We start from the raw sequence: 27,634 nt of genomic DNA on the forward strand, positions 1-27,634 counted from the left end.
GATTTCTCTCTATATATACATTTATTTATAAATACATTTGGTTATGTCAACATGTATTTATTTATGCCTTTATACATTTTTCAGTTTCTCCACTTTTTGTCTGATTTATTTCAGCGTTTTGTGGTCCGTATGCAAATGAAGTCGGTGGGACAAACCTCAGTCTGAAGCGGCGACTGTTAGAAGAAAGAGCAACCGATGCTGATCTTGAAACCATCGAGTTAGTGACTTGAAAGTTGCAAACTAAACAGTTATAATAGTAGTGGTCATAGTCACTGACTCGACATTATCATCCAGAATACAGGACTGCCTATTAATGGTGCCTGGAAAATATCTGTATTGTTTCACGGCTTGTCAAACGTCTTCCTTGGAACTGTTTCTGCCGTTCATTCTTTTGCCGCCCCACATCTCAGACTCGGGGGAGGGAGGGGAGGTTCCCATCCAAAGGGTTGTCTAATTGGCAAGTTCAGTCAGGTAGACAGATGAAAGGGGGCGATGGTGACCTTTCTGAAGAAGCCATGTCGCCCTGTCTCTTCCCCGCTCACCGCCGCCTTCTTTACCTGTTTGTCACTGCTCTGCTCTGCTTTGCATCGACTTGCATTAACGGCTCTCCCTTGTCGCGCCTCCTCTCCAGGCCACTTCTTCTCTTTTCACTGCACAAAATGGGCTGCCAGTCACTCCGAATTACTTTGATGACTTTATTCTTTGCGTTGTCAGGAGGAAATTACAGTGCTGACACAAACACACACACACAACACACACTCTGTTGTCGTTGCCGCCCACAGCTAATGGGCCACGTCTCCCCTCATACGACGATTCACGGAGCACGGGAAGCAATGGGCTGGAGCCGAACAATGGCCGCCTCCATGGTGATGCGGAGTCGTTTATCTGTTCGAGGGCCTGGCACGTCCCACTTTCCTTCCATCTGACCTGCCGACCATGACTGATGGTGCAAGCACCCCATCATCCAGGTCTGCATTACGCCGCAACCTCCGCATGTCAAGCTGACTGGCTAATGGCCGAGCTGCTGTCATTCATCAGCGTAACTGCGAGAAGTGAGCGACCAGGTGGAGGCATGTTCATGTATTCACACGCCACGTTGCTACAAGGCTTGAAATCCGCACCACAAGTGATGCAACCTGGGCATAAAGCATTCATGAGCGCTGCGCTATGACTAACTATATGAGTTTTTATTTGCGAAAGAAGCTTCTTGAAGCTATAAAATCGCATGTGCTTTGTGAAATATGCAACAACTAAAATTCACCCTGCGTTTACATTCGCTGCCCTCTCAGTCTCAGTCAGGAAAAAAAAAATGTAACCCTCCACAAGTCAGAAAATTAATGAATTTTGAGTTCTTTCATAAGTTGGGAATGAACCGAAGATGAGCAGGATTTGGCGTCGACCAAACAGAAGATGGGTGATTGTGTCGCTGTAGTGAATTTCTCAGAAGCAGGCTACATTTTAAAGAGCTCTGCGGGAAACGTAAGTGAAATTAGTGGTGGGAATTTGTGCCGCTGACAAACCGAAAACACCAGTTATTTTCATCCGTTTAAAGGTCAGCGTCCTGCCGACACGGAGTGGGAAAACATATTAGCACCTCTCAGTTTCTTCAGCTTTGCTGCTGCCTGGGCAACAGTTTGAATTCAACCGCTGTGTGACGGAGCAACGGAGAGAAACAGCAATGTGACCGTTTTGCCCCAGTACTTTAAAAGCAATGGTGACTCAGGGGCTCCTTCTGCGACGACACCATGAGGATGTGCTGGTGCTGAGGATGGACCCGTTTCCTGTTGACTAGATTGTTTGCAGTTTAAAGTTTGGCACTTTCACTTTTCACACGTTCCAAGCCTTAAAACAGTCTTTTGTAGGAGTGAATGTAGAGTGTCTGCTGCAGGTGGCTGTTCCTCTATGTGTGTGGCCGCTGCATGTGGGAGGGGTTGCCGAGTGAGTGAGGTCTCTCCAGAAGTGAAGAGGTGCCCGGTGCGTGTCCAGCTCTGAATGTGCGCTTCTGTGCAGTTTGGCTGTGACCAAGTCATAAACCAAGTCACGCTCTGTCCCAGACTGGCCTCATCCCTGTCCCAGCTCCAGCCCACAACAGGACATCAAACCCTGGAGTGAGCGCTCCAGCACCTCCCCTGTGACACTCTACCACGGTCCAGTGTGGAGACAGGAAAGGTTTTACACCTCAATATGAAGAAAAAACAGTCAGTAAATGGAGCTAACGGGACACGTCTGCATACAGAGGCTGCGTTATACACAATAACAAAGCGCGTCGTGGGTCAGCTGATCGGTCCGCACACGTTATGTTGTTTCCGACTTTTCCAACGGAGGACACAGGTTACTTCATCTGTGAATTACTCGCATAACAGCCAGTTTAACAACCTTCCGTCCAATGTGACATTTTTTTTTATTTCTTGCTATATGAAGAGATTCACGGATTTCAAAAAGGTTGCTGCATTTCAAACTTGTTGATGAGTCAGACATCGATTTTTCTTTGGAGCCTGTGAAGGACAGCCTGCAGAACAGTCGGAAAATGGGGGTGAGGTGGACATCAAAAGGAACAAAAGACAATTTCCATCCAGGAAATGTTGCTTCTGCATTAGCTCGTGCTTGTGATGGGCTGATGCGGTTTCATGAGACAGTGTTCTCAACTACAGATGGCGCTCTCTGTTTTATAATCTTCGACAACAACCTTCTTATTAGGGTTTTTCTTTTTTCTCCTCAATTGAACTCATAACTCACTCACTATTTATATATATATATATATATATATATATATATATATATATATATATATATATATATATATATACATATATATATATATATATATATATATATATATATATATCAACTTAAAAAGTCAATAGAAAAAGGCGTATGTTTTTAATGTAGAATGTCAATGCATACTTCCCTTTTCAATGAACAAACACCGGACCATATAGACAAATACTTTATTGATGAAGTTTAAACAATAAACTCCATTAGCATTGGTTTCATCTGCGGTTTGCTACAGTTAGCTTTTATCCATTAGCTCTTGGTAGCGCTCAAATTTGCAGTGGTGATTTGAGTGTCTTGTTTTAATGCTGCATCTCAGTGCGTGGCTCCACATGTTGGGAACTGCATTTTGGTTGTCATTTTCCTGCACGTTGAAGTATTGCCAAGCCACCGCCATCGCGGCTAGCTGGCTCTACAGGCGGGGCTGCGGCATCACAACAAAAATGCGGAGAAATGCCTGCTTTGTTTTGTCATTTTTATCGCAATGTCAAATTGAGCGTAATACCATTTACAATCATGATGACCTCATAAGGGCCTGTATCGGTACCGACAAATGTGCCGGATGGTCGCTGCAGCCGGAGTTGTAATGAACCCTTTTGTTAAAAGAACAGCGCCACCATCTTCTTTTTCACCTGACTTGTACTGAGAGCGCTGGCATAGTATTATTTTGTATTGTATGCTCCGTTACTATAGTTGATATTTGAAGCAACAATATTTTCGGAATAATTCGTGTAATGTACCTATATGTAAGACGAAAACTCTAGACGAGAACTATTGCTAGTGAAACTTCACAATAGCTCCATCTCCTTCATCTGAACATGTCAACTAGTTCGTCATTAAATTGTGTTACAGTGTTTGCAACATTTACCCCGATGTATTTACTGGATCTCTGAGTATCAGCAGAGCTTTCATTTGTAGCAGCCCTGTCACGGTTGAAGGTGAAAATGTTGCTTGATCCAGCCTCCCAGACAGAACCCAGGTAATGGCCTCATACAAGGGGATAAATCCATGGCTCAGCTGTGTGTGTGTGGAGGTGTGTGTGTGAGAGACAGAGGTGATCAAAGTTGTCTGCCACCGGAGTCAATGTGGTCAGGGAACATGGAACCATTTGCCCTGTAGATGGTCTTGTTAAACACCACTTGTCTACCTGTCAAAATCCCCCCTGGGCTTTTGTGCCTGTCATCTTCCCTCGCATCAAACTGTTGTATTAAAGAAACAGGACATTATGAGAGGAGTTTGTTGGAGCAGGTTTTTCTTCCCCCTCGCGCTGTCTGGTGCGCTGTTCCCACACCGTTCTGCTTCCCATCTCTAATTGCACAGGCTCTCTTTTTGACGGCAGTGTTTTCACACGGGTTGCTTTCTTCCTGGCGCAAAATATCTGCTGTGAAGACCAATGGAATGAGACAAGCTCCGCCGCGCGTCTCAGCCAGGCTCCATTCTTCAAGGCCTGTCGTTTTTCATTGCAACTTCTCTGTTTTTCTGCCCATTCTTTCTCTGACAAACCCGTCACATCTGTTATGCTTAGACATCGCCCACTGAAGGCAAGCGCCACGATTTGATGCAGTTTTCTGCAGAGTAACCTGACACGCCGTGTCTCAGGTAACAATAAGCCTGATGAAGTGTGAAAATCTGGGGAGAGGAAAGAGGACAGCAGCCCTCAACGTCACGAACTTTGACGCCGTTCGGCCTTTTTATCTCATAAACATAACCACTCTCATCTTACTTTCAGCTCCACAGTACAATATTATTCCATCTTCTTTCCAAAATACAGTTTTAGTTCAGGAAACCTCCTGATAAAGCCACACTGTCAAATAAATAAATGTAATATTGGAAATGCACGTCAGGCTTTGCCAAACCCCCCACCCCCATAAAAGAAGAAAAAAAGAACACGGAACGTAACAAAGCCCATGAAGAAGCGATAGAGAAACAATGAATCCGAGCAGAATAGTTGGTCAGTTCCTGAATTGGTGACAGTGACAATACTAGAGAAGTAAGTCTGCCTGCAGTACAAGTCGTCCTCATGCGCTCCGTCTCTTCATATGTCCGGCTGGAATGTGCGACTTGAGTTCCACGAGCAACGGGCTTCAGTCATTATGATGTTTCTGTCGGGATTTTTCCGCGAAAAACGTCCTGTTCGTGATGTGTTATGTGTTATACCTTAGTTTCCACTTTGTTTAACCCTAACCCACTTCATTGATCACGTGAGATTTCATCCTAGAAAGACATGAAGCACAGGGGTTCTTAACCTTTTTCATCTCAGGGCCCACTTTTCCCACAACAAATAGGCCCAGGACCCATTCAAGGAATAGAACTAATTCATTTCTCCTGATTTCATGTGCGATCAATAACCATATTTAATCTACTGACACGTAAACAAACCAAAACCTCGTGAAATGACATGAAACCATGTGATCAGCGCAAAGATATTTGGAATGGAAAAGTCCAACCAGCAGCAGAAGCAGGTGCAAGTCATGTTCAACAAATGTCCTAAAGAAAAAAAGAAAAGAAAATACACTTGATGCAAACTGTTGAGAAAACAAATACAATTCTGAATAAAATAAATATAATAAAACCATGTCTAAATATATAGATATAGGTAAAGTTTAAATGAAAGTATTGCCAAAAAATGTTCCAATTAATTTTCAAAACTGCTTCAACAGTTCTGACATCTATCAGTTTTTCTGATCAAGAACTTCTCCATAGTTGGTTGCTATCACAGATTTGCAGCTGTGATAGTAACGTAAATGTAAATGTATTAAAACTGAGCGTCTCCCGGCCAAAAGGTGTAAAAAAAATAAAAATTAAAAAATTAGCGGCCCTCTAGGAGGCGCTCGTGGCCCAACCATGAGCTCTGGCCCCATGGTTAAGAATCACTAGCGGACTCCCTGGATGACTCCATGCGTTCTCACGACATCCCAGAACTGGGTTAGTGAGGGTCCATGTACAGTATCTTCTGTTGTGTCTGCATCTCAATAACAGCTTCACTGAAACCTCACATCGTTTTTAACCAACAACCTGCACTCTAAAAATGACAACGCTGTCTCACATTTAACTAATCCGGAGTCTGGGCTGGGGTCCGATGAGGGCCCCTGGAAGGATTTCATTCATCACTCTACCTCTACCATTTTTTAATTTGTGTCTCGCCATCATTGTTTGCCATGGAATACCTTTCATTTAAAACCACATTCGTTTTATTTTAAAGGAAGTGAAACAACAAAGATGTGTTTGTTTGGTTGAGCTTGGTTGACAAGGTTTCACGAAACGGTGTCCTGATTTTGGCGGCACAGTGGAGCAATGGTTCTCAATCAGTGGTGGGTTGTGCATTTTACACCTAGGTCTTCAGTCAAGTACACCCCCCCCCATATATATATATATATATATCTACTAACCCTTGAAAGAAAGATACATGCATTGGCCGGGAATCGAACCCGGGCCTCCCGCGTGGCAGGCGAGAAATCTACCACTGAACCACCAATGCAGATGGAGAGGTGAGTCTCGCCACTGAGTTTGAGTGTTCTCAGCGTCCACAGCCACAAAAGGCATCGCCCTCCATGTCCTATTCTCGTTCGAAACCACAGCGGAAGCCCTGTTGTACACTTGTTTGTACTGTCTCAGTTTCGTATGAGAAAGACTCCAACCAGACGGCCACAGTTTGCCGACAGCGGCACAAGAAACGTGTCAACCAAACGTGTGGTTTCAAAGCTCTGAAGCGAGTTTTTCCATAAATATCCTCATATGTTTAAGCGCACAGGCGTCCGAAAGCGAGAAACGAGTAGCGGTTACTCCTCAGTATCCAACCACAGGACGGGTACAAGTCACGTTCAACGTGAGGCCAGTGAGAAGGCCTCGCTGTCTCCAACTCCTGATCTGATTGGCTATCGCAACTATCCATCAACTATCTGTGTCCGTTCCTCTGAGGACACCTGTGCCTGCTCTGTTGCTGCTGAAGGCCTTGGACATGATGACAGAGCAGAGAAGGTCATGCTGGCCCTGACGGCCTGCCACTGTTCTCAATGGATCCTGAGGCAATGGCCTCAAAGTTCAGGGTTAGAATTCAGCTCTGGACCTTTCTGGGTAGAGTTCTTCTTGTGCCTGTGTGGGTTTTCTCCAGGCTCTCCGGGTTCCTCCCACAGTCCAAAGATGCTCACTAGCTGAATTGGAAACCCTAAAATTGACCCATCACGACCAAACAGGTTGAAATCTTGATGTTGGCAAAATGGCCCTCAAATAATAATCTCACAGAAGCACACTTTTATCTCGCACAGATTTTCGCAAGCACTTCAAACCCGGAGCCACATCAGGCATTTGGCACGAGTGACTGACGTGTTGGTCCGTTTTACAGTCAACCGATGGTCACAGTGAAACACAAATCAGTTTGTTAATCTGCCTAAAGTACAGTTCACAGTCCTGTCATTAAAAAAAAAATAAAAACCCTCTCCGGCTTAAATCGGGGTTTTTAAACCAACAGCTGTCTGTGGCCATGGCAGCTGGCAGCTTTTGATCATCCCGCCAGAACCCACTCGTCCCCTTCCCTGCTGCCCGCCATCGTTTCTGTTGTCTGTCTGCTGCTGTGTGGTGTGTGAATTTATTCCTCCGAATTGCTGAAAGCCACATACATTGTCGAAGCAAGTTGTGTCAAGTCATTCCAAGTTTTATTTTTTTCCCCCTTTCCTATAAGTAGAGCGCAGAAACTCTCAGCAGTTTTGAAGAAAGAGTTGTGGAAATGGAGTCCACTATTCAAAACAACTCAGGGCCTTAAAAGAAGTCAGTACCAGTTACCGCTGCCTTCCTAGAAGAGGATAGAGATCTGGTGGTGACCAACCACCATATTGTATTGTAAAGGTGTAAAACCTCCTGTCTCCGCACTGGAGCGTGGTAGAGTGTCACAGGGGAGGTGCTGGAGCGCTCACTCCAGGGTTTGATGTCCTGTTGTGGGCTGGAGCTGGGACAGGGATGAGGCCAGTCTGGGACAGAGCGTGACTTGGTTTATGACTTTGTCACAGCCAAACTGCACAGAAGCGCACATTCAGAGCTGGACACGCACCGGGCACCTCTTCACTTCTGGAGAGACCTCACTCACTCGGCAACCCCTCCCACATGCAGCGGCCACACACATAGAGGAACAGCCACCTGCAGCAGACACTCTACATTCACTCCTACAAAAGACTAGTTTAAGGCTTGGAACGTATATATATATATATATATATATATATATATATATATATATATATATATATATATATATATATACAAGCAGTGCCATGTAGTGAAAATCACGGTTTGACGGTTGTTCGTCAACTGGGAAATGAAAATAAAACTGTCGATAATAAATTCTGAGGCCATAGTTCATAGTCCTTGAGTGCATTTGTGAACTTCCTGATGTTTCCCAGGTTTTCTCCATTTCAAGTTTAATGTGTAAGTTTTGTAAATACTTACCCTTTTGAGTAAGTGGTGCTACTGACAAAGGAAAAAAAGTACATACTTTCATATGGAACAGTGACATTGCAGAGGGTGGTTGTCTGGTGATTATTATAATACAAACATTTGTGTGATATTGCCATGTTTTACCGGTAAATACCTTTGTAGTTATGCTCCAATGATCACTAGGTGAAGCCCACAGCATCATGAAGGTGCACCAGGACATTTGTTTGCAGAAGAATTACTGCCCCGAGTAAAACTGGTCTTTTTTTGCTGACAGTCATTGTTCAATAGCCGCGTCTTTATCTCCATCAGATTGGAATTATTCCTCTTCTCCCTTGAGATGCAAATGTGTTGGACTCTCTGTCCTTGAGTTAATCACACAGTAAATATTTGGTGAGGTATTTAACGTCAGCGGCTCATGAAAGACCTGGTGAGAGTGAGCTGGAGTTCTAGGTAAGACCTGAATGGACCGGATTCTTCAGCACTTTCATTCTTTCTGGTTTATTGAATTTAATTGAAAGCCCATTTGAAGCGTATTTATTAATTTATTTATTTGACAGAAATGCCTTGTATCTGTATCTGGCCAACTTGAATTCCCATGCGACCTGCACACCTTAATGGAATGCATGATTCACGCCTCATTCTTTCAAAGGATCATGACTTGTGAAGTCTGCCACTCGAACCTTTTCACCTCATCCAACTGTACATCCTGTGTTGCAGTAGATCAGCAGCACTTGACCTTCAGAATATGTCGATGGCGCAGCCGTCTTAAATCCACAGCGGTGAGATGCTGCTCTCCAAAGCTAGTGCTTCCTGTACGTATTCAAAACACAAAGTACCCCGTCGTGTGGACTGCTTTAATAGGTGAGAAATATATTGAAGCAGTCACACATCGTATGGCAACATACACGAGTCATTGCTGGGAGGCTTGGACAGCCAAAACCCTTCAGGCGCCACAGCTTTTTCAGTGAGATTCAAGTTTCATATTGTGATTTTGAGAGGCTGCACCTTGATAAGTATTGGAGTTGAAGGCATCGTGTGAATGAGAAATGATGATGATGATGATGGACAGGCTTCATCACTTACCATCTAATGCCCATATTTCGTCTTGGAAATGTTCATGTTTCCGATAAGTCCATAAACGTGGAATAAATCTTATTGAATCAGGTGATAAATCACAGTTTATAAATCAAATAGGGCTTCAGAGTCCTCCTTCCTGGAACTCCACCCACCAACTGAGTATCTACAGTATTCCTAAATTCGACCCTCAAGATTCTTTGCCCCATGAGGAACATCTGCAACAGAAACATATCCAGAGGAAGGGCTTTTCAATGTGTTACCCAGGTGTGTTACCTAAACCCAACATATGGAAATACGTCCATCTGACTTCTGCATCTATTTTCCCAAGGTAGGAATGGGAATTTAATGGGGGATCCGTGCACCCTGAAAATTATTTTTCAGCTTCTTCAACATGTGAGTGTGTGAAAATGTTAAAATGTGTGTCACACGGTGGAATGAAATTGAACATGAAAGTTAATGCTTTGTTGCTGAAAACAGCACAGCAAATCATGGCATTTTTGAGATAACAATTCTTGGTTGAGGATGGGAACATGTCACATGGCATAGTCATGTCCTAAACACAGCAGTGTAGGCAACGACGTCCAGTAGAAAGACAACACCATTTCACTTTTGAGCCCTTGAACAGTCCTTAGTTCACACCAGGGTGTTCAGTCTCTTGTCGGTTGGGCCTCCATTTTCTCTTCCTGGACTCTTCAGGAAGAGAACATATGTTCAGGAGTTTGGTCACGTGATGTTGCAGCCCATCCTCACTCCCGTCGTGTCATATATTGACATTGGGAAAGTTGTTCAGAAAAATGTAAGGGGATGAAATAGCGACTTTATGAAGTGGAAATCGGCTCAATTTGGTACAGTAGTACCTCGCTTTTGAACGTCTCGGAATTCAAACAAATCGGAATTCGAACAAAAATCTCCAGGTTTCTTTGCTTCGGATTTCGAAAGAAAATCCAGAACTCGAATGCCCCCTGAAAAAAGCCAGAAGAAACATAACGTGCGTGGACCGACCAGCTGACCCACGAGGCGCTTTGTTATTGTGTATAACGCAGCCTCTGTATGCAGACGTGTCCCGTTAGCTCCATTTACTGACTGTTTTTTCTTCATATTGAGGTGTAAAACCTTTCCTGTCTCCACACTGGACCGTGGTAGAGTGTCACAGGGGAGGTGCTGGAGCGCTCACTCCAGGGTTTGATGTCCTGTTGTGGGCTGGAGCTGGGACAGGGATGAGGCCAGTATGGGACAGAGCGTGACTTGGTTTATGACTTTGTCACAGCCAAACTGCACAGAAGCGCACATTCAGAGCTGGACACGCACCGGGCACCTCTTCACTTCTGGAGAGACCTCACTCACTCGGCAACCCCTCCCACATGCAGCGGCCACACACATAGAGGAACAGCCACCTGCAGCAGACACTCTACATTCACTCCTACAAAAGACTGTTTTAAGGCTTGGAACGCATTAGTTCTTTTTCCATTCATTGTAATGGGAAAAATCCATTCAGATTTCGAACAATTCTCTTCCAGACGGCCGTCTGGAACGGAGAAGCGAGGTACCACTGTATTTCGAAGAATAAAGGCTTTTAGGTTGACCTTGCCAAAGTGCTTGATTTGGGCTCTTGTTCCATTGTTGAGGTATTTTTAGTTGACTAAGTTTAATGCAGTCACTCTACACCAGTTGTTCTATCGCTAGCTTGTGTATCTGCTTCACCCCATCTATACTCTTCCCTCCATGTCTTGCCAATCCGTCTCATTTGGTGCCCATATTGAATCGAGCAACCCAATTTTTTATTTTTATTTTTTTTAAGAGCGATCATTCTTTCAATTTTGGTCCTCATGTGTGAGTCTTTTTCATCTCTGCTCTCATTCTGTCACTGGCAAACTTCTGAATATTTCCCTTTGTGATCTCTCCAACCTCTCCCACTATTCACAACTTCTATCAAGGATTTTCTTGTATATTAAATCCTTTATATTGAACGTCAGCCGCCCGAGGGAATGTTTTCAAAAGCCCCAGGAGTTGTTTCATTTTTCCCTCTAATAATACCACTTTGTGTTCTTCTTCCCTTGAGGTAAAATGCTGGCCTTGATGCGACTTAAACGATGGGCTTATTTCCTGTGCAGGAACGCAGCATTCCTTTAATGCAGGATTTGAAAACAGTTTTTCCCCGCCTTTCAACTCAATACCTCCCAGTGATTTCTTTAAAGTGACTGTTGATCATACTGCATCTGTCCGATGAGCCCAAAATAGCCAGAAGTTTTGTTGCTTCGTCACATGACGTGTGGCCGATAACAGATGAAGTTGAAGATGTAAATCTGCGGCGGACACAAGCTCTGGGACCAAGTCTTGAACAATGTTTTTTGTCAACTACATTTTTTGAAACGTTGGATTTTATCCGTCCGTTACGTTGAAAGTGGTTTGAAAGTTTTTGTAGAAATTCCAATAATAATTGAGAATAATAGTTATTAATGTTGAATGTGTAGCATGAGGACTATGATGGTAAGATATCAGATGGGTTTTGAAAGGGGATTTTCAGGTGACTCTACTCGTGTCAGGTAGAGCAGGAGGTAGTTGTGTCCAGGGTAAAACAAAAATAAAAGGCTAAAGTCAAAAACAAAAAAATAAATAAATAAATAAACACAAAACTTTTTTTTTTTCATGTCAAAATGTCCTTCATAAAAACAACACATGCGGTAGTGACACACAGAACTCTCAGCTTGAAAATCAATCTCAGAAAACCAGGACACTGTTTCATGAACCCTGTGAAAATACATCGAATGATGCATGTGGACACATCCTCAGTGATGGTCCTGGTATCATTGGGTGTTTCGGGTCTTTCAGCATCATACACCCTCACCCAGGTGACCCAGCCAGACCCCGACTTGTGTCCAGATGACTAGCTACTGTGTCTCCATGGTTCTCCTCTCTTGAGCCAACCAGCCTGTCAACAGGCTGGTTGGAAAGCCTCTGTACTTGGAGAGTCCTTCTTTCCCAGGCTTCTTCCAGTCGATCTACCCACAGGACAGTCAGCTCCAGTGGACTCTGACAACAGTACTATGTCCGGGCGCAGAGTGGTGGCAGCAATGTGGCTGGGGAACTTCAGCTGCCGTTCAAGGTCCACCAGCAGCTGCCAGTCTCTGGCAGAGGTCAGGATGCCTGTCGATGACCTTCTACCGGGGCTCCCTGCTCCCCAGCTGGTGGGTGGACGGCACCATTTTGCCCACTCAAGGTTGATGCTGATGCTTCAGCGATGGTCTTCAGGACTTGGTCGTGCCTCCAGCGGTACCGTCCTTCCCCAAGTGCTGTAGCACAGCAGCTGAGGATGTGCTCAAGTGTTCCTCTCTTCGCACAGAAGGGACATACAGGTGACTCTACCAGGCCCCATGAGTGCAGGTTAGATGCACTTGGGAGCACGTCATAAACTGCCTGAGTGAGGAATTGAATGCGGTGAGGCTCAGCTTTTCCAGATTTCAGACCAGGTCAGTTTCCTCTCAACCGCATTCTCCCATGTTATCCATGCATCCTGCTGTTTCATCCCCACCGCCCTGCATGATCTTGACTCCTCCACAGTGGCCTCAACCACCTGTCAATACTCACCTACTCCTAGTGACTGGCAACCTATCACTTCCCATCGGTGAAAACCGCAAGGTCACATGCAAATGAGCTCGGAACACTACACATGATATATATAGAAATAGACAACAATGGTGGTATGTTTGAGATGTGTGCGTTTTGTTTAGCACCAGCCCCATTGTTGTCACTGTGGGCTGTCGGTTGTGTGACTGCAGCGTTTGTGAGCCTCATAAGTTATGTTGAGTCCACTGACGTGAATAATTGTCGCTATTTATGGTTATTTAAGGTTATGGGGTGTTGGTACAATAGACACGTGTTGATTTCTTTATGTAGCTTAAAGATCGCTGCATTATAGTGATGGGTAGATGAGGTGTCATGAAACACTATTGCAGGTTTCAACTAATTTTCAGAGGCCACTCGCTGGTGCTCCTGGTTTAGCAATGATGTGAGGTCCAAATATTTTACAGCAGACAGCGCCATCTGGTGGCACCTGAAAATCATGACACTGTTTCATGAAACCTTGTCAACCCTTCAGAATGGTGTCATGAAACCGCATCTTCCCATCACCATTGCATTATATTTCCAATTATTATTAGTTAAAAAAGATGAGGGGATGGCAGTTTTAATGGACTGTTTTTTCGGTTTCTTTGCACCACCATATTCTGACACATATTGCTGACGCAGCCCCTGAAGAATTGTTTTTTTTGCAGCGCTCACATGTACACACACAGGGTAACACACACTACATGCGAGTACATGTGACGTGTGTGTGTCTTGAAAACTCACATCACTCGCAGCCACACAGACACACACCGCTATTTCAAGCGTCAAACCGCCGTCAAGTATTGAACATTGTCGGACAAAGTTTCTAATGCAGTTCTCTCTCATTGACAGATTTGTTATTTGATTGTGTTCGGCGAGACTATTGCGTCAAAAGAGGCACTCAGAGATCCAGGGACGGAATTTATTTCGTGCCATAACAAAAGTCAATAAACGCCGCACAATGAGCCGCTCTTTCTTTATCATCTCTCCACAACATGAGGGGGTGACAGATGAGCTTTGATTAGCTTTCAAGGACACTTTCAATGGTGAAATACCATTAAAGCGGGCGCAGCTGTGCGAAGAGCGCGCCTTTGTCGACCATATTTTCCTGCCGTCCTCACAGTGGAGGCCAGAAGACAGCAGGCGGAGTTCAGTTTCATCTCATGCTTTGCAAACATCAGGAAAGAACGCGATTTTACGGAGCAAATATTCTTCCATGGTTTGCTGTCCAACGCCTGTTTGTCGGCGCTTGTGTCAGCGCTTGAGTGACGGATCAGTCCTGTTAAACTTTCATTGTGCGGCTGCCTGACGGCGACATGACTGGAGTGTTGATGTAACTTGTTATAATCACTGAAGTCATAAGATCAGGCTCCAGTTCTTCCAGGGCTGTAAACTATTTATGACAAGTCATTTCAGGGGCAGCCTGACCACTTTCATGTGGATTTGAATAGCGTTTTGTCAGTAGCAATTGATTCAATGAGTAAGGATTTAGCTAGTTTTGATGGACTTATGAGCATTAAAGCAGCCGTAGGCAGGAATGAAAATATTTGCCCCCCGTCCCACGTTTGTTTATGAGGAAAGACCGTGACGAAACAGCGGAAATGGCAATATACGCAACACTGTCCAGTCTATACTTGCAAAGGCAACTCTGGAAGCATCTGTCGTTCGACATCAGAGATGGAGCTCTGTCACGCAGCCAGTGAGGAGAGGCAGGATCCAGCGAGAGGCGGAAGCAGCTGCAGGACCGACGGGCCCAGATTATGAAACTTTAGTTTGACTGCATGTTTCACAATGAAGCAAAGGGAGCAGTTTGACCATTTACTGACCGGTGTCTTTTAGTTATGAGAAATGAATCATTAAGATGCAACGTCATCACGGTCTCCCCCTTACGTGTCCGGGTGGAATGCATGGAATTCTCCGATGTTTTGTTGGATATATCTACACTATACCGTGATAAACGCAATAAAATGACGGACACTTACATGTTTGTTATCATCTCAAAAATAAGTTCCCCGCATTTGATAACACAGCCAACCCGCGGTAAGCACAAAGAATGCTTTACAGGCCTTATTAGCATCGTGGCTAATCGGTTCGGCCAGCTATATGTTCACTGTACGCTTCAACAGTGCAATACAACAAACAGCAGACAAGCGCCCATAACTGCGCTAGAACATGAGCAAGTCATTTTCACTGGCAGTTCATTCACTGAAAAACAATTTTCACCGTACGCAAAGTATGCCTATCCCGCGGTGCAAACATATATACACTAGACTTGTATACAAACAACAAGCAATGATTTGCCAACACAAGAGAGACAGCAGAGACACAAAATTGACTTACAAGTCGGGTGGAAACATGGCCACTTCAGAATCAGAAGAAAATCCCTTGGTAGCTTGTCAGTTCTCTCCAGGCTGTGAATGCATCTATATTGACTCTTGTCAGATCTCGCTGTCTCTTCTTGGACTCCTCACTACGAAGTCTTGCTTCTGCCACGGTGTAGATTGAACTCAGCTCGCTGCTGAGGTAGCCCTGCCCCTTGGCCGTAAAGTGTTGCGGTGGGGGTGGGGTTTGGGGCCACTCTCAGAACACGCCTCAGGAGTTACATACTCCAAGGGAGCTGGAGAATCTGACTCCGGGACTTTTCAAAAAAAGGAAACCTGTCCGATCAGGAAATCTGAAAGTAATCCATGTTTAAATATTACACACTGCTGCTTTAAGAATAATGAAAAAAGTGTGTAATTGATTTTGTTGGACTGAAAGACACACGTAATGCTAGTAAATAAACAGCCATTGAAACGGTACATTTGAAAGACATACAAGAGGAGCAAGGTAGCATAGTTATCATGGTATTACCCCGGTTCTCCAACTGTCCGCCTGCTCTGGTCCGTCCATGCCTTACCTCCCTCTGAAAGTGCTGTCTTCGGACTGACCTCCTTTTAGCTCCACCCCTGGCTTCTCCACCCCTGTGCGCCCCCTGTGGTCTCCTTTCTTCTGGTACCAGCCTCCTGGCTTCACCTCTCTCCGCTATTGAAAGACGGTTACGTGAGCAAGAGCCATGTAACTTCTGTGAGTGACAACTTGTCATCAAACGTGAAAACAGCCATTTGAATGGTCCTTTGTTGCCGGTCGCCTCTTGTGACTCTGACATGTTTTATTTATTGCAGAGGCAGTTGGCTCTTGTTGTGGTTTTTTGTGCTGGTTTGCATGAGGTCGAGGTGACTCTGTTCTCCAACTGGGAAAATGATTATTTTCAATGAAACATGTCCTTCTTTGTAAATCCTGTTTTTTGGAGCAATGAGCTTGGCTTGAATATCAGCCTGAAAACATCTTGTTAAATGACTGGGTTTGTCCTTTTTCATGGCTTCAGTTTTGGTCAGTGGAATATTGAAAAACATGTTTTATCAATAGAAGTCAATTGTTTTTTAGCCGATGAATCTGAATGTGGACAGATTCATTTGGGCGAAACAACCATTGGTTTCAGTCTTTCAACATGCGATTTCATTTGCGTCTCTCAAAACAAGTCGTGCTCCATATGTGTCTCCAACTGGAAACCTTGGCTGTGTAACTCTGCGCAAAACGAAACATCAGCTATCAAACCATCGAGTTCTTCATGCTTATTCTTTGTGGACCTGGCGTGGTGAAGAGGTGCTGGATACCCTGGAAAGGTCACCAAGCATCATGGCTCATTTCATAGTAGAAACGTCTTAGCATGTAGCTATAACACATCCACAAAATGGGAAGCATTTTTACTCATTTGTCTTGGAGATATTACTTGTGAAATTGCAGACTGTTCTTTGGATCAAGCAGTGACTAGCATATGAAAATTAATATTTAAAAGCAGAGTCAGTTTGTATTGTTTTCAGTGCCACCTGGCTCTTTGTTTCTCAATTAAAGTAGTGTGCGATTGTGAAGTCGAAATGTAAGCCGAGCAATTGGAGAATTAAGAGGCAGAATTTCTTTGACTGCTGTCGCTCCACTGATCTTGAAAATCTGGCTGTCTGTTCTACTGAAAACAGAATAAATGTAGTAAAAGTGTTGCAAGAAAAGTGTGGAAGGTCCGTGTGAGATGTAGAGGAGTCATTGTCCATGCTGCCTGTCAAGGACTGTAATGAATGGTTGCCTCATGATTGTAACAAATGCACCGAGTCCAGGTTCTGAACTGTTATTAAATGTTCCTTATTAAATAGATGTGGAGCAGAAGCTGCACAGAGGAGTCGAACGGGAAACACTTAGTGAAAGAAAGCAGCCTGTTTTTGCCTGTTTTAAAAACCCAAAAGTGCTGAGCAGAAAGAGGCAGAACAGGCACTTTGCTGAGCACTGAACATGTGTCAGAAGGGATAAACCCAAAGTGGAGATGAGAAGCAGCAGAGCAACGGTGAGAAACCACAACCAACTGAAGTCTAATGGTTAGAAGTGATGTAGTGTGGAGCCCTGGAAAAAGTCCTGGTGTTTGGGGAGGTGAGGGTTTTCAATAATTTAGAATCTGTGTGTGTGTGTCTGTCCACATATATATATATATATATATATATATATATATATATATATATATATATATATATATATATATAATGTTCTCTGTGTACTACTTTTCATATGCAGGGCCTCTTAAATAGCTGTAGTTGTTGCTGGTTTATGAAAATATGTGGGTGTTTCTAGTGTCTACTAGTGAGGTATCATGAAACAGTACTGCAGGCTTGATGAACCATGTGTTACCCAAAAAATATGTATTTTATCATCCAGGTGATATATGTTTTACTTCCAAAAGACAAAGAGGAACATGTCTTGTTTGGTCCGTAACCTGTAGTGACAGCTGGCAACATTTTCACCTACCACATTAAACAGAGAGCTACCAATAGTGATGGATCGATGAGGTTTCATGAAACAGTGTCCTGATTTTCAGAGGCCACCAGATGGTGCTGTCTGCTGTAGAATGTTTGGACGTGAACTCATTCAATGAAACCTTACATCTCTTTTCTAAACCAAGAGCGCCATCTAGGCGCCTCTGAAAATCAGGACACTGTTTCATGAAACCCCATGGATACATCACGAGCTACCACACTGGAGCTGAAAAACTGGCCAGAAAGGCGAGATGATATGTTCAAATCATCACAGCGCACTAGTGCAGCTCTGTCGCTGTACCACTTACTGACTCATATCTAAGTGTGTGTTATGGAGTCAAGAGCAAAGCAACAAAAGCATCTCCATTCTCGCAGCAGTGTGGTGGGACTGGATATAAAATAGTGAAGGAGTACAGCCAAAGTTTGAGGCAGTGAAGTCTCATGTCTGGATTGAACGCAGGCGGTTATATAATGCGGAGTGAGGTTAGACAACCATGAATGTACTGCAAAACAGAACTTCTGAAGAGATAAATCATGAATTTTGCTCAGAGCAAAGTTTGATAAATCGAGCTTTGGCTTGGCACGAAGTTGGGAGAGCGAAAAAGAAGGGAGGATTTGTACAGGTTCACAGAGTGTCATTTCAGGTAAATTACAACTCGCTGCTCACAAGTCAGTCACTATCAGTGGCCTTTTTATATACCGTTCATAGTCCTAATATATATTGAGTTATAACTGGGCAGCACGGTGTTGGTTCATGTTCGGGTTGTGGGTTGTGGGTTCGACTCCAGTGTGAGGCAACACACGGGTTGTGTGAATGATTTTGAACCAGCCATATTGATGAAAGGAAAGAAGAAAATACTAGTTTCATGGCTGGAACCCTGAAAAGTTGGTTGGTTCAAGCTTGTAAACCGTGGCATCAAAATAGTATATGCTGTGTTTGCTCCAGCAAAAGGCAGCGAGATGCGCTTGGACGGCAGACCTCAGTCTAAACAGACTCACTTTATCGCCTTTGATCTCTTTATTTTAAAGGTGCTGCGTCTTGGTCCTTGAATGAAAACAAACACTTTAAGCAAAGCAGAATATTGCTGCATCTTTTTGTCATTTTGCTGGCGTGTCGCTTTACTTCCACTTGAGTTCCGCATAAACAAACGCCGTGCTCAAAAGCGGTGGACCCAACTGCGGACATCACAGTCTCTGTCTCAGTCAGTTCAAGTCTTTCGTCACTAAATGAAAAAATAAAACAATATATAGGTGAAAGGTAACGCAACAGAGGAGCGACGGTGACCCAAAACTGAGTCCAAAAATGGAAGCTGGAGGCATGAGTATTGGTGGAACTAGAACAAGGTTGGATCAAAAAGGAAGTACTCTGAAAGAAAGTGGTGGCAACACCAGGAACACGTAGATCTAAGAACTAAAAATGAGCAGTTAAATCAAAAGCGAACAGAACGATGGGACAGCAGGTACCATCTCTGGGGAATGAGATCCTCTTTCGATGCGTTCATGATGTTCCTTTAAACTCTCTGCGTAGTCTTGATCTGGAAATGACCTCCAGCCGGTGTCGAAGGCCTCTGAGTGTGTCTGGTTTTTGGACATGTTCATATTTGTCTGATTCTGATCATGTTTCGGATCACTTTATATCCCATAGCGCACCTCAGCAGAGCCATTGCTTGGCCCCATTAGAGGGTCTTCTCATGCAGGTCGACCGATGGCCCATCCTCAACCGGTCGTCGACATCACACGACTTTAGATCAGGAACATCGCAGCATGTGTCCCTCTTTGCAGAGTTGAACGTACGCAGAAACTGCATCAGTGCAATGTCCACCGAGGGTCGGTGCAGTAACATGCGCCTTTCACGTCCTTCAGGGTTGAAAACAAACATTTTGCTGTGTGTAGACCGAGAAGGAAAAAATGCAACTGCTGTGGAATATCAAAGTGGAAGGAAAAAAAAGCTGCGATATCAGAGAACTTTGTTGGTAATTACTGTGGGAGTTTTGAAAAGGGGAGTGAGCCACTCGAGGAAATGAGCGTGTTTACCAGCGAGTAATTACCAAGTGGCTGTTTTTGATGCTTATGTAAATCTGTTTATTAAAGTATGATTAAGAAAGCTGATTATAAACAAGCAGAGCAGTGTGTAAATGCTTCCATCACCCTGCCGATCAAACAACACTGTGACTAAAGCCAAAGTTTGGAGGGAAGATGTGACAAATGCGCCGTAGAATCCGTGGATTTTTTTGGGGGAGCGATCAACTTTTTCCAGCTACAATTCAAAGAGTCGGCCTCAACCTGTCTATACCCATTAAATATACAAATCAGTATGAGTAATGTACTGTGTAGCACAGTCTGAAACTCACGCGTACGCGCTCATATAACGCACCAAAATACACCCATGCAACCCAACAAACCAAACGACAAGGAAGCTTACCTCCGTCGTGTAGACGTCGGTGTCCTTCTTGAGGCAGAACCAATGGGCGGGGTTCAATCCCACCCTGCAGCATGAGAATGCCACAACACTTTTTTTGCAGGAACAGACAAGGGTTACTATATATGGTGCTCAACCCATTGACTATTGACTTGATAAACATTTAAAAAAACAACTATATAACAACTGAGATCTAAGAACATATATATTTTTAACAGTTCAAGTTCCGTTCGGTTACTTACAGAAATGAAGCGTAAAATCCTGTCTCTGCATGAACGGACTGTAGTTCTGGGCGGGTTAGTTCTGGAAGTCTATCAATGGCCGTGACTGAACCGACTTTGACGGAGGGTTTTAACCTGGAGGTTGGACTGGGTGGTTTTGCTGTGAGGACCCTCTTAAATCCACTGCTACATTCACTAAAAGCTTGAAAAAGTTATTTATACAACGTCTCCCTTGCAGTACTATTGCTGCACCCTGGCGCACACACAATAATGCATGATAGAATGTTTGCACAAACCTTCAGGATAAAGCTTGACAAATATTCTATCTCCAGACGCTGCTTAAATCGGATGGTGTTTGGTAAATACTGGTGATGGGTCGGTGAGGTTTCATGAAACAGTGTCATGATTTTCAGAGGCCACCAGATGGCGCTGTCTGCTGTAAAATGTTTGGACTTGAACTAACTCAATGAAACCTCACATCATTTCTAAACCAATATCGCCATCTAGTGGCCTCTGAAAATGAGGACACTGTTTCATCAACCCTGCGATACCGTTTCATTGACGCATCAGTAGCAAACACACCACTTTGTGTTTTCAAGTGCCTCAAAATTCCAGCCAAATGGCACAAATGCAATTCTGGTTGTGATTATTCACTTTGAACATTGCGTTGCTTGTGCAAAATGTTTGGTTTGCGTTTTAAAGCTTGCAAAATTGTAGGTCAGCCTTCAGTGTTAGTCTTAAATCTCAAGTCGTATTGGTGCTGATTTTTGAATTTTCTTCATACAGTCTGAGGAACTGCACGTCTTGCTCAGTACTACATGTTTTTAAATGAACTCCATGTTTCAGAGTCCTCGCCCGGTCACTTCATTTGGCCTCTAATCTTGCACATCACACTTCAACTTGACAGGGATTTTAGCAGTAAGAAGCTTTTCCCACGTTATTATTCTGAACGTTGAGACCGACGTATTAGGAAGGACCATGTCGGCAATGAAATCCAAGCAAGCGTGAAATACTTCACTCAGCTACTCACTGCATTGTGTTTGAATGCAGACTGAATGGAATAGCACATTTTGCATGAGGATAATTGACTGTAAATGAACCTTCATTGTGATTGATGATCTTCTTATGTGTTCGTAATATTCTGGGCCTCGTGTGCACAGTCTGCTGTGGATTACAGGGCTAAATATTATTTACTTTCCTCGAGGCAGCTTTCGCATTTAATTTGGCAACAAATGTGTCTGTGCATGTGGCATAGTCTTGCGCCGTGTCTTTCTTGACAAATACATATTTTGAGCAGAATGTTTTATCATTGCTATTATTATTATTATTATATTTATTTGTGGCAGGTTTTGTGTTTCAGTGGCGGCAGGGATTCCGATAATGAACCCCAGCTCTCCTAAACTTCAGAAGTATTCCTTCTGGGAAACAAATCCTACAAGCTCATCCACAAAGTAAATGGTTTAGTCTTGTGAAGGAATTATGAATAATGCTGGCGCTTTACATACTAACTGAGAAGAATTAAACTCCCAAATCCCATAAAAGTGGTTTCATCGTCGGCGCTCCCACTTCCTAAATAAAGATGAAAGGGAAGCGCTGATCCATCAAAGTGTATCGTTCTGTTCCGTGGCAGATGTGCATTTGTTTTCCGGGTGACGTATATTACAGCATATGGATCATTGCGGACAGATGTACTTTGAAACCAAGGATAGTTGCTCTCTGCCTCTGTACACAGGTAGCGCGCCTCCGCATGTGTGCCGGTGTGATTCTGATGTTGACGTTGCTCTTGCTCTTGAGAGGTCACTGAGCAGAAAACAACCAGGGTCTGATATATATAATATGATAGCATGCTACTACAATAAATATGGGGCCATCAAACATCGGGAGCACGCGCGGGGATCGCAGGAGACGGTCGAACTAAGGACGAAGGCCCAATCCCATTTCTCACCGTTAACACTAGCCCTCGGTTTCGAGTGGCCTCCACTATGAAGTGAGAAGTGACTGACTCTCATGGTGGCGAATGAATGGATCCAAGTGCAGTCAGTGTTGGTTGACAGAAGACTCGGGAGACGAGATCAAATTATACAACTTAATCCAAGATATTTCAAATAATATGAACAGACAAACACTGGAAACTAAGGGCGCCGGAAGCCAAAACGCGAACCGCGATCAACACACAAGGAATGGGAAGAAATCTGGAAAACAAGAGAGATGGATTAGAATCAACGTCCTGGGAGAACAGAAAAACACACCCGGAGTTAAGCTCAACGCGGTGGCGACAAACTGAAAGCACTCGGTGAGTACACACAAGGGTTAAACTTCACAGATCTAACTAAAAAGTGAGACTACTGCTCACAACGCAGACTGAATAGAGATCGGAGGGAGATGAGAGTGAAATGAGGAAGAGTGAGGGAAGAAAGTCGTGGCTGAATGAGGATTCGAGCGCGAAAGGGATTTGGAAATAAGATCAGGGAAGTCTTGAAAAAGGTACCTGAGTGGAGACAAATCACTACCATCTGGCAAACGTAGCTGGCGTTGGAGGGAATATATCCGTGGGAGGATTGATGAGATGATAGGAGCCAGCTGCGTTTGCTTGTAGAGGTGGAGGGAAGGCAGGGAAACAGAAAGTAACAAAATAAAAGCACAAAGATAAAAACAGAGAAGTTTAAGTGCGGGCACGACACTGACGTCCCTAAGAATTTGGACGGCCCTTCATGACATTCCGTTTTCAGGCAACGTCATTGGCTGCCATGGTGGGTTGTGTTTACCGTGTATTGAGTGTTGGAGATATTTGGAAATGACAACCTTGCATCAGCGCTGATCATCTTTGTTTGGTGAACCAATGGAGGAGAAATGGCCGGCTTTGCTGCTATTTTGCTGTTGGTGTCGATGCAAACGTTCGCCTGAATGCTAGCCGACTGTTTTTTGTTTAGAAGAAATAACAACACACTTCTTCATCTTATCTTGTTCACCCACACTTCATCTTCCCTCTAGGGTTCAAGTCAGCTCTTAGGCCCCTCGGTTTGAAGGGATCATTTCAAGTGATGGTCCAAAAACACAAGGCTGTTTGACAGGCTTTAAATACAAATCGACACGTAGAATGAATGGAGCCCCATCCCATGACTTGCCTAACCCCAACCTCTGTTGTTGTTGTTGTTTTTTTTTTCATGCTGCCTTTGTTGTCAGTATAAGAAGCAAAAGGCAACTTTGCAAACATCAATACATTATGGCATGGGAGTGAGGATGTGTCGTTGAAACGTCGTTGAAAGTATGTGTCAACATGCGACGTGGAAGGCTGACGTTGCCGTCGACATTAGTCCACTTCAACCTTATTTGACCCCATGGCAGTGTCGAACTGAAAGAAAGAAACGAAAGTTAATATTCATGATCCTGCACAACCTCCCAACATGGATCATGAAGGCTTCTCTAAACATAAGCGTCTTATATTCTTGTGATGTCCCAACACATTTTTATTTTTCCCCTGCAATTGCTGCATAAACATGCAGTTGTTACAGTCACGGCACATCTGCCTCCACGTGAAATCAACGTAGTATATATGCCAGGCCAGAAGGTGGCGTTGTAAAGCCCTCACAAAAGTGAAGAAGACGTTGTGTTCCATACAGAGAAAAGCCTGCGCAGGCTACACATTCCACAGCTCAGTAGGCGGCACTGTTGGTTTGAAATGAATGTCGGGTTTCATTGAAATAGCGCAGCCACTGCCACCTAGTGGCCTCTGAAAGCCAGGACGCTGTTTCATAAAACCTCATCGTCCCACTACAAGCTATCAGGTTAGCGACATGAAGCTGTGGTACCATCGTTTTCTAAGAGTCAGGGTTTGACCGTACAGACAAGGATGAGAAACCTGTGTTTTCAAATCTATCCACTGTGGATTCAAGAAGCAGCCGCCGCGACTTAAAGTGCCTCGGAGGTCTGGGACAGATTGACTCGGTCCTCACGTGGATAGGCCGTTTCCTGGATCACAAATAGCCAAAACATCATGTTTAAAACAGCCATGATGATATGTCATCCTTTTTTTTCTTCTTCTTCTTTCTTGTACCATTTGTTTGTCACCTCCAGCCTCCACCCTCCATCCCACCCTGACACTACCCCAGCTCACAAATCCCTTTATTAGATCAAATCCCTGTGCTCCGGGAAGCTGCAATACAGCTGAGGAGCGCCTAAACCCCTGAAGGTCGCATGAGCTTTGTCCGTAGCTGTTTGCTGCCTGCTTTATTGTGAGTGAGACGCCAGTAGGCAACCCACTCTGAGTCTCCTGTGGTACCTTTGTGCAACATAGCTGCAGGGAAATATGGGCCGGTGTAGTGGGAGTTTATAGTTGTGGCCCAATAACTGATGGAGGCTGCGTGCTGCAGCGGCTGGAAAATCAAGATCCAGATCCTACAAACATAATATTTCAAAGACTTTGCAGTACTTAAAAGCCTGTGTGGCATTCCATGAAGTCAAATGCTTTGTGTCTGGTGGAGTTTGCGGTGCACTTCTGTGAGGCTCAAAATGGTATTGAGCTTCTTCTTTTCATTGGTTTATGTAACTCATGTTTTATTTTCTAGAGTTATTAGAAGTAGAAATGTGAAGGTGCAGGACACTAGAAGGGAAGGCAGAAGTTAAAACCGAAGGATTTGACTCGAGAATCGTGTCAGTGGCAGTAATATGTTCCGATATAAAATGAGTCAAAGACAGCACAAGTAACATCCAATTTACAACCTGCTCGACTTACGTCCACCCGTACTTACGACCACGGCCAGCGGATGCTTTTTTTTTTTATTCAATGTGTGGCACTACAGCACGTAGCAGCCTGGCAACGCGGACTGTATGTAAGTGGAATGGCATTCCACTTACATTCAATCTGACTTACAACCAGTTGGTCGGAACCGATCCTGGTCGTAAGTCGAATGTTACTTATATTTAATGGTCAACGGTAGTGATAGCTAGATGAGGTTTCATGACACAGTGTCCTGATGTTCAGAGGCCGCCAGGTGGCGCTGTCTACGATGAACTATTTGGATACTTTTAAAACAAATTCAACGAGACTCCACATTATTTCTTCACCAAGAGCGCCATCTAGTGGCCTCTGAAAATTAGGACACCATTTCATCGACCCGGCAACACTGTTTCATGATGCATCATCTACCCATCACTAAGTCAACAGGTACGTCGGCCTCCTGAAAGCAATGTCTCTCTTTCCAATATATTAAAAGATTGTAACATAAACAACATTCTCTTGAAGTCCCAGCTCTACACTCTATTTTCACTTGAAGTCAGGAGCCACACTTGATGTGTTTTAATGTAGTGAAGCACCAGCTCTGCTCACTGCCTGAGCTCCTCACCAATAAAAACTGTGACCTGATGGATTATTGCATTGTTTTTTTTTACTTTCAAAGAAGAAAAAAATGAAATAAATAAAGTGATGATATACGAAATCGACAAGCCCCATCCTCCTTAAATGCTAGGTGTTTAACGTTAAAATTTAATTTAATTTAACTTCATTTAATGGAACAGTTTGCTCTCCAGACAACAGGGAACCTTTGTCAGTGCAGGAGTTCCTGCTCCACTGATCCCACTGATGCAGCAGACACGTGGCAGCTAGGATGAGAACAACAACAACAAACATGGAGGAATCCTCCCTGAACCAAAGCAAACAAAAGCAGCTGTTTGCTTTGGTTCAGGGAGGTGTTTCACTACACAATGACCAGGGTTTCCACCACACTGAATGGACTTGACTTTCTTATAAAACTGAAATTCTTATACGAACGACTCAGATCCTCATTTCTTTCCCTGCCTCCACATGCTGTTGCCTGTCGCTCTTCCGCCTCAAGTCCATCGGGGCAGAGGCTGCGTTACTGGGTTTCGTGAAGGCCGGTGAGTCCAGACACGCACATCACAATCCAGAGGCCCGAGGGCCAGTTGTCTTTGATTGAGACTAATGGTGAAATTACAACGGCTGCCGCTGTAAACAATAGTCGTCACTCACACTTATCTGGGTCGCCGGTCGGAAAATGCGAATGTGGCTGGGAGTGCCAGGATTGGTGGTTGTTGCCAGAGGATGTTGACGGACAGAAGGGAGTGGGTGTCTCCTGCTGCACTTTCAGAGGACAATGAAAACCTTCTGATACATCTATTACATAGTCATGAATACACACGTGCGCACGCACAAGCTGCTTGCGGGCGACTTGCGATAGAGTCAAGGCAGATGCTTTTGTATTTGACACGATATGTTGTTTTATGACGTTTTGTCCTTGAATAACTTGAGTCGATGTCTTGTTATGTTGAAAACAACATGCTTCGCACCATCCAGCTTGATGTCGTTGGACAGAATAAGCGCCTGTTAAGAAGCACTGAACAATTTCAGTCTGAAATCTGTGGCCGTATTCCAAGTGTGGCACCATGCCGCAGTCCTTCCAGAGCCAGAGTAGACTCGACAGTCCAGCCGTCTCACGCAAACAAGCAAAGAGGAAAAGAAAGCAGCACTGACTCACAGGTACACACATAAATCTTGGTATGTATAAAAGCACAGCGCGCTCTGATTCGCACCGAACAAAAAGAAGAGAAAACAGCCAACAACAAACCGTCACACCGCTTCCACACAGAAAGAAAAACAGCGAGCAAAGGTATATATATAACACCTTTATATGTGGGGTTGAATTACTCGACCATTTTTATAGAGGGGCCCGCACCACGTCGAGACAGCTCTACCCAAGTCACGTAAGTCATCATGAGTTTTGTGTTTCCAGACAGCTTTACCAGCCGTAACACTGACACATAAATGATGCCTGTCACACCTTTGAACAGCAATAAACTCAATGCTCATCTGCTCTTGCCATCATGTCCAGCGCTGGAGTCCAAATCGAATTCCAACTATATTAAAGTGCCTCCAGTGCCTCGTGTAGTGGACTGCTAAATACAGATAAGACACACGTCTTGGCTAGATGTGTGTGTGTGTTTAAGCATGTTAGCTCATCCTCATGTTTGTTTAAAGTGTGTGTGTGTGTGTGCGTCTGCTGTGTCTCCCGAGATCAAATTGCCTGTAAACCATCCCCAGTCTCAGTGGAATTATAATGGGCTGTCAATGGCGCTGTGAGAATTCCCTTTATATATGTATTTTTTTTTTTTTTTTTTCCCATGTGCCGGAGTGACAGAGCTAGTGAGTGGTGACGAACGTTGGCCGCGGCGCCGAATGATCCTAATTGACAGTGATATTCATTTCCTCGGGGAGCTGTGTGTGTATCGCCGTGTGTTTGCGCTGCTGCTATTATTTTAAAGTTGTA

At 44.1% G+C, this 27,634-nt stretch overlaps 1 protein-coding gene and 1 non-coding gene across 3 annotated transcripts in view; one reads left to right on the top strand and one right to left on the bottom strand.

Moving 5' to 3' along the window:
• si:ch211-186j3.6 (neural-cadherin) overlaps positions 1–27,634 on the top strand; it is a 323,558-nt gene that overhangs the window by 34,497 nt on the left and 261,427 nt on the right. The gene's annotated exons all lie outside the window — the stretch shown is intronic.
• On the bottom strand, positions 6,180–6,250 carry trnag-gcc (transfer RNA glycine (anticodon GCC)). Its single transcript has one exon. It is a non-coding gene; the product is annotated as a tRNA-Gly (tRNA).

The sequence above is a fragment of the Synchiropus splendidus genome, chromosome 1, assembly GCF_027744825.2.
Source record: "Synchiropus splendidus isolate RoL2022-P1 chromosome 1, RoL_Sspl_1.0, whole genome shotgun sequence".
Classification (NCBI taxonomy): Eukaryota; Metazoa; Chordata; class Actinopteri; order Syngnathiformes; family Callionymidae; genus Synchiropus; species Synchiropus splendidus.